The following is a 9,189-nucleotide window of genomic DNA, read 5'->3' on the forward strand; positions in this document are numbered from 1 at the left end:
AGATCCTTAGAGAGAATTCAAGAAGAGTCATGGGGAAAATTGAGATAAAAACTATTGGAGTTATACTCATTGTCACGATTCTATTGAATTTTACACAAGCCCAATTAAGTGGCAAACCTGATACTCCATTTTTTTGCAAAGTGAAGTGTTTTCTCAAATGTAATGAGGAAAGATTTCCTAAACCAAATTGTATGCAAGATTGTGAATCACACTGTAGTGCATTCCTCTCTAATACGGTTGATAATTGCATTACTAGTTGTCACTTAATGAAGTCAATTGCCATCAATATCGGTATGTAACATCAAAATATTTACTTATTTTCACGATTTTATAATTTTTCTCTATATTTGATTTTATTAATTATTGTTTTTCATGATTTTGATAATTGACTTTGCTTTGTTATGATTTTGACCATTGAATTTACTTGCTTCTCAGGTGCTCGTGATCTTGTGAACAACGTGGTGAATACTTGCTTGAAAGAGTGTGAGAAAAAGTTATAATTTGTAACAAGATTTTTTCATTCTTAGAAGAAATATTATTCCTACACAATTATGAGGAATACATCTTATTCAATAAATAATATTTGTTATATATTTTAAAAAAATTCCTAACTACTTCCCTCCATATTTTTATGTTCCTTTTTTATTGTTACTAGTTGTGTATTAATAAATTATTATTTTTAAAACATTATCATCAAATTCTATTAAGGAAGATAATTAGAAAACATTCTTAGGAGATGTAAATGGTGTGATACGGATAATAAGAGATTAATATGTATTTCGATGTATAAAATTAGGGTAAGTATAACAAATTTAATTAATTTATACTTTTTAAATACACAAAAAAATAAATTTAAATAAATGAATAAATAATTCAATGTATTGTCTAAATTGGTGGATCAAATGAAGTCTCACGTACATACAATTGAGGATTGAATAATTGTTAGGGAAATTTGTAATAATTTAGTTGATCAAGTTATATAGAAAAAAAAATTAAAAACTTTTCAACCATGACTGTCTAAGGATTGACATGATACTTAGATCCTATGAAAAAAATTGTTGTATGGTGTTGAAAAGTCAATATAAAATTAAGTTTATCAATTTTGTTTAAAAAAAGTAGTAAAGTTTCTCATTAACTTCATAATATATAATGCACAACTATAATTATTACTTTATCATGGCCAAGATGATATAAATAAATAATAAAATATAAATATAATCATATTTAAGTTAATATAATCAACACTTTTTTTTAAATAAAATAAGATAAATTAGTGTTACTTTATTAAAAAAATAATAAAAAATGTAACCTCTCATTTATTAAAATAAAATATATTTAAAAAAATAAAAATATATGAATGTTATTAAAAGTATAAGAAAAATTAATATCTATTTTAAGAATATAAGATTATAATTGTAACGACGCTTTTTTTTTTTAAAAAGCAACAGACCCCATCCCCACCATTCTTTTCTTTCTTCCAAATCACTTTCTCTCTCTACCAACTTCTCTCCTCTCTCTTCTCTCTTAATTTCTCACTTCATACCTCATCTATTTTAGAATCTGATCATACCATGTTGTAGCAGAGGAGTTAAGGAACATTTCTACCCAATCAGATTTTCAAACAGAGTAAGTTCATTTTTGTTCTGTTTGGATAACTTGCATTAGGCCCGTAAATCTTGAAGCTTATCCAGACTGTGGGGAATAAAATTCTAGAAGTTGCTTGGAAAGCAAGCAATTGAGGTAAGGGAAGCTAAATTATGAAATTGATGTCATACATTTGGGATAATGTATGAGTTGTTGTTGATGGTACGTTAAGTATGAAAGTACTACACGAGCAGATGATCTTTTATTGTAATAGTTATATGTAAATTATGGGGTGTTACAATAATGAGATAATTAGATTTTTTTAAAATTAAATTATTACCTAGCTCGACAACAATTGTTTATTATTGTTTTATATATCCTAAATAATTGTATTATTTGTCAGATGTGGGCTTCAAAGTCATGTGTGTTTTGCGCTACGAGGGTTTCAAAGATTGCAAGAACATATTGTAAGGAAAAGTTAGCTTTGTTACTGCACACTTTCACAGTGAAATAATTATTGGATGCATTTTAAAATAAAGACCTTAATTTAAAATATTTTAAAATTATGAGAATTAAATATTAACAATTATAACTATAACTAAAATTGCACATAAAATATACACATATCAAAAAGTAAAACAAAATAACTCAGGTTTTTTTAAGTATGAGCTTGTAACAAAAAAATTAAGAATTATATAAACCAACTACCATCAATCATAAAATATATGTAAATACTTTTGAAATACTTATTATCCAAGGTTATTTTGGTGAGTTCTTAAAATAAATTTTTGAAACTTCTAAAAGAAAATAATTGTTGAACATGAACCTTTGAGTAATGTGAAGAAGAAGTATAATTTTAGTGTTGATCAACATGATGATCCATCTAAGGAACCTAAAATAACATCACTTTCTCTTATTTTTTTAAAGAAAATCATGTTTCTTTTTATAATTTATTTTTAAAAAAAGTTTAATTATCTCATTATAAATCATGTTAAAGGTTATTCAAACTCTTGTATTCTTAAAATAGATATTTTTTTTCTTATACTTTTAATAACATTCATATATTTTTTATTTTTTTAAAATATATTTTATTTTAATAAAGGAGAGGTTAAATTTTTTTATATTTTTTTCCTAAAGTAACACTAATTTGTTTTATTTTATTTAGAAAAGAGTGTTGATTATATTAACTTAAATATGATTAAATTTATATTTTATTATTTATTTATTTTAATATATCATATTGTCCATTATAAAGTAATAATTATAATTGTACATTATATATTATGAAGTTAATGATAAATCTTACGACATTTTAAAAAAAAAAATATAAATCTGATTTCATAGAGAATAATTGCATTCTCAGAGGAGAAACTTCACTGACAAACTTTACTGCATTCTTTAGAATATTTATTTTTCTTATAATTTTCATAACATTCATATATTTTATTTTTTAAAATATATTTTATTTTAATAAAAGAGAGAGAGAAACCAAGTAAATATGTGTTTCTCTTTAATCATGCTATATATTGATCTCACATTTTCACAAAGAAAGCTTCACAAACAATTTTTAAATTTATTTGGACTCTCTCTCAATAGTAAAAAAGTTTTCAAAAACTTATGTTTGATCGAGTGTAAAATGATTTTGAAATAAAAGAGTTATATAGAGTTTTCTTTTAACAAGCAAAGAACAATTCTCTTCACCATTTTTTGCTTCAGCAAATTAATTATGTTGATGATTGCCAAAGTGACAAACCTTTAAACATCTTTTGCAATTATAACATAATGGTCTACTCTTATTCCAACAATTTTCTATTTCATGATTGTTCTTCTTACAAATTTCACACCATTTGTTGAAACTCTCATTGTTTCCTATTAGCTTCTTCCTTTTCCACGCGGTTTTTTCCCTCTTTCTCCACATCTTCTAAATCTGTCACCTTTATAAGACTCAACAATATTTATTGAATCTTATTTTAGATTATGTTAAAGTTTTAAATTCAAACACACTTCTTATTTACTTTTCAACACCATACAACAATTTTTGTTCATAGGATCTAAGTATCATGTCAATCCTTGAACAATCATGGTTGAGAAGTTCTTAATTTTTTTCTCTATAACTACCAGTGTTGATCGAAATGTTCAACTAAACTATTAAAAATTTCACTAACAAATATTCAATCATCAATTGTATGTCTATGAGACTTCATTTGATTCACCAATTTAGACAATACATTGACTTATATATTCATTTATTTAAATTTATTTTTTTGTGTATTCAAAAAGTATAAGTTAATTAATTTTTGTAAGCTTATCCTAATTTTATACATCGAGATACATATTAATATCTTATCATCCGTCTCACACAATTTACATATCACTTCCTATTAAGAATGTTTTCTAATTGTCTTCCTTAATAGAATTTTACCATAATGTTTAAAAAAAAATATTATTAATACACAACTAGTAACAATAAAAAAAGGAACATAAAAATATGGAGGGAAGTAGTTAGAATTTTTTGTTAAAATAAATAACATATATTATTTATTGAATAAGATGTATTTCTCATAAGTCTGTAGGAATAATATTTCTTCTAAGAATGACAAATTCTGGTTACAAATTATAACTTTTTCTCACACTCTTTCAAGCAAGTATTCATCACGTTGTTCATAAGATCACGAGCACCTGAGAAGCAAGTAAATTCAATGGTCAAAATTATAACAAAGCAAAGTCAATTATCAAAATCATGAAAAAAATAATAATTAATAAAATCAAATATAGAGGAAAATTATAAAATCGTGAAAATAAGTAAATATTTTGATGTTACATACCGATATTGATGGCAACGAACTTCATTAAGTGACAACTAGTAATGCAATTATCAACCGTATTAGAGAGGAATGCACTACAATGTGATTCACAATCTTCCAAACAATTTGGTTTAGGAAATCTTTCCCCAGTACATTTGAGAAAACACCTCGCTTTGCAAAAAAATGCATTATCAGGTTTGCCATTTAATTGGGCTTGCGTAAAACTCAATAGAATCATGACAATGAGTATAACTCCAATAGTTTTTATCTCAATTTTCCCCATGACTCTTCTTAGAATTCTCTCTAAGGATCTAAATATTGTGCAAAAGATCAAATCTCACTTGTGATATTTCAAAAAATCTAAACATAAATTTATAGAAAAAATATTGTAATATTTTCTTACTCTTAATAATATTTAGTCAATAAAATATATTTTAATAAGGAAAAATATTAATATAATTAATATAATATATACAATTTAATAATTTATTTATTATTTTCTTCTAATGATTTATATATGCAGTGAATGTAACATTTAACCTATACAGATGGTAAATATTAAAGCTAATTTAATTTAAATATATATTTTAGGAAATTAATTATATTTATTTTACTGATTTTAATGCTTGAATATTAATTTTAATTAAGTATTTATTGTGAGTTTAATTTTGTATGTTTTATTTTTATTGTACTTCAAGAATACAGTTTTATTAAGATTATGGGATAGGATTTTGATATTGTCTTGTCGATTTATGTAGATTCAGATGTATACAATGAGAAATAATAATAGTGAAAGTTATTCTCTTTTATTATTGAAAATATATATTTACTTGTGTTTAATAAAAAATTAATAAATCCATTATTTTGTACAATGTACGTAACCAAATTATTTAACGTGTTTGTTTATTATAAATTTGATAAAAAAAAGGAAATGCATAACATTTTTTTCTTATACTATTTCAATTGTAGTAATGATTAAAAAATTGATATTTTATAATAAGGTGATATGATTTCTTAGTCATATTTTATATACTTAACTATTTGAACATATATAATTTATGTAACAATATTATTGCTAGAACATATATGTTAGTCCTCACGTGTTTTATGGATACATAAATATTATCTAGAATTAACTCGATGTATATTATATTTGAGAAATGTAATGTTAATAATTTTCAATCAACAATTTTATAATAATATGCATTAGTTATGTATTTGTAAAACATAATACCTTTATTAAATTTCAATAAAATATAATTATTATACAAGAAAAACTTCTATATGTATCAAAATAACTTCTATATATAAATAACTGCTTTAATAGAATAAATATCAAAATAATCAGAATGTTTCTATACTTTTGAAGGAATGTTGTTAAATGATAAAAGTCGTAGTCACATTAAAAGAAATAAAGGTTACGTTTAATGTTTTTAATAAATATAGAAAAGAATAACTAAGTAAAATGAAATTTATATTATTTCTTAAAATATTGATCTAATAAAACATATTTAATTAAAAAAATTTAATAAAAAAATTATTAAGAAAAGGATACAAAGTTAATCTATCCTTTACGAGTCAGATTCAACCTACTTAACCATTATTAAAAAAAATTAATATCTAATAAAATTATTAAATGTCGATGAATATCTAACAAATTAACTTTATCTTATAATTTCTGTTGATTTCATCTTTCTTTTACTTTAGTTATAGGTTTGCGTTTTGTTTTATCTCTATATTTATACCATTTTAAGAATTATAATTTAAATATAACTTAATTTTATAAAATAAATATTTAAAATAAATTTTTATCGATTTCTAGTATTACATTCTATTATATTTGATGGAAATTTATTAGATTTCATTCTTTAATTACTAATATTTTAGTCAAGTAACCTTGAACATTATGAGATAAACTGGGTTTAATTTCGATTGTAGCACCCCATAATTTACATATAACTATTACAATACCGGTTCTACATATTTCTATACAAGCTTACCGTTTTTCAAAATATTTCTAGTACGTGATTATGACATATAGAAATACAAATATTTACAATATAAGTTTCAAAATCAACGCCTTAAAACTCTTCTGATCCTCAGACACCTGTAAGATCATCTGCTCGTGTACGTAGTACAGTCATCGCAGTTCAAACACAACAAGAAAAGCAAGGGTAAGCTAGTGAAAATAGAATTTTATAATATACACAATTAAATCAAAAGAGAAAACCAAGTTACATGATCAATTTATCAAATTATTCAATCTTCTTCAAATCTCAACAATAAAACAATCACATAGATCTCACATGGATCTACATATCCAGAATATTCAACAAACAACATCTTCCGGAAGACCCGTATTAAGTAAGTCCTACCAGAGACTAACACCTGATCCAAAGATTACCAGCGAATCCAACAGAAAGGATCAGGGTAAGTTCAATACAACCCAAGCCGTGCATCTCATATGTCACGGTGTGCATGAACTCCCTCATCAGCTTCTCACCACCTGATATCTTAGTCTATGTGACTTAGATCATCAGTGAAGCTCGGAGATCTCTGTTACCACATAGACATCAATACTTAATACACAGCAAACATCAGTTCATACATTATCCCAAATGTATGAATTCAATTCCATACCATCCCGTCATACAATATCATTCCAAACACGATCCACAACATTCAAAAACGTAATTAAAATAAAAAAAACAACACTTAAATATTAAACCATCAAAATGTGATATTTTTACAAATTTAAATAATATATAAACAAACAACCCAATATATATAACACACAACATCCCTGCAAGAAAAATTGAATATTGGGACCACGTCCCTTCCGCATTCAGATCTTCTATCCTAGGGTGCTATAAAAAATTAAATTTAGCTTCCCTTACCTCAATTGCTTGCTTTCCAAGCAACTTTTAGAATTTTATTCCCCGCCGTTTGGATAAGCTTCAAGATTTACGGGCCTAATGCAAATTATCCAAATAGAACAAAATTTCAGTATATAATATAATAAGTTGAGAGGATTAAACTTCTCAACTGACCCCACCAAGATTGATGACTAAATCCTAAGGAAAAACAGAGAACAAAGGATATTTAGAGTAAAAATGAACTTACTCTGTTTGAAAATTTGATCGGGTAGAAATGTTCCTTAACTCCTCTGCTACAGCGTGGTATGATCAGATTCTAAAATAGATGAAGATTGGGAGAGAAATTAAGAGAGAGAGAGAGAGAGAGAGAAGAGAAAATGGCATGGGGGGAGGGGTCTGTAGCTTTTTCTAAAAAAAAGCGCCGTTACATTATCTCCAACTACAAAAATTTTCGTCCTCGAAAATGAACTTACCAAGAAAGAGATTAGGGTATGATGCTCGTATCACTTCTTCAATTTCCCAAGTGGAATCTCTAGAGGTGAGATCCCACAATACTTTCACCATGGGAATACTCCTTCCACGAAGTTGTTTCACTTGTGAATCTAAAATTCTAATTGGCTTCACTTCAAACGACAAATTTTCTTTGACTTGGATGGAATCAGACTCTAGAATGTGGCTAGGATCAGGTACATACTTTCTTAGCTGGGATACATGGAAAATATTGTGAATGTTAGCTAAAGAAGGAGGCAAAGCAATTTCATAAGCCACAGGGCCTATTCTCCTGAGAATTTGATAAGGTCCTATGAACTTAGGAGTCAATTTCTTGGATTTGAGTGCTCTTCCTACACCAGTGAACGGTGTAACTCCAAAAAGACATGCTCCCCCGCAGAGAATTCTAAAGGTCTTCTTCTTTGATCTGCATAAGATTTTTGCCTGCTGAGAGATGTTTTCAATCTTTCCTGAATCATTTTGACTTTCTCATTGGTTTGTTGTATTAATTCTGGTCCAATCAACACACTCTCACCATCCTGAAACCAGCACAGAGGTGTCCTACACTTTCTTCCGTACAATGCCTCGAAAGGAGCCATTCCTATGCTAGCTTGGTAACTGTTATTGTAAGTGAACTCTACCAATGGTAGAATTTCATCCGAACTGCCCAAATGATCTAACACACAAGTCCTAAGCAAATCCTCTAAGGACTGGATAGTTCTCTCTGATTGTCCATCAGTCTGAGTTTAGTCCCCAAAGCTTCTTGAAGTATTTTCCAGAATCTGGAGGTGAATCTACGATCTCTATCTGAAACTATGCTGGAGGGTACACCATGCAATCTGACTATTTCATCTATGTAAATCTGGGCCAACTTCCGCATAGAGATTCTCAGGTCTATAGGTAGGTAGTGTGTCGTCTTTGTCAACCTGTCCACTATGACCCAAACAGAGTCATGCTTCCTCAAAGTACGTGGTAAGTGGGTAACAAAATCCATTGAGATACTATCCCACTTCCACACTGGAATGTCTAACTGAGTTAACATGCCTCCAGGTCGTTGATGTTCAATCTTTGATTTCTGACAAGTCAAGCAAGCAGCTACAAACTTGGCCACATCATTCTTCATGCCATGCCACCAATAAGACTTCTTGAGATCTTGATACATCTTGGTCATCCCTGGGTGTAAACTGAGTTTGCTTTTATGACCTTCAGATAACACTGTTTGAATCTCAAAATACCTTCCACTCCTAAAGAGAAGTCTTTAGCTTTGTCAGTATTTAATAAACCCATGAAGTTTTTCAATTTTGAATCTTCCGACTGCTTCTCCTTCACCTTCTCCAGAAATTCATTAGTTATAACAAGCATATTAAAACTAATGCAATTTGAAGACATGGAAACCTCCAAATTCATACTCCTGAAATCTTCAATCAATGCTAGCT

General features: G+C 27.4%; 1 pseudogene; it reads right to left on the reverse strand.

Moving 5' to 3' along the window:
* Positions 1-7,693: 7,693 nt before the first annotated feature.
* LOC150027426 (uncharacterized) lies at positions 7,694-8,403 on the reverse strand (annotated as a pseudogene).
* Between the last annotated feature and the right edge of the window lie 786 nt (positions 8,404-9,189).

Source organism: Phaseolus vulgaris, chromosome 5, assembly GCF_051622355.1.
Source record: "Phaseolus vulgaris cultivar YP4 chromosome 5, ASM5162235v1, whole genome shotgun sequence".
Classification (NCBI taxonomy): Eukaryota; Viridiplantae; Streptophyta; class Magnoliopsida; order Fabales; family Fabaceae; genus Phaseolus; species Phaseolus vulgaris.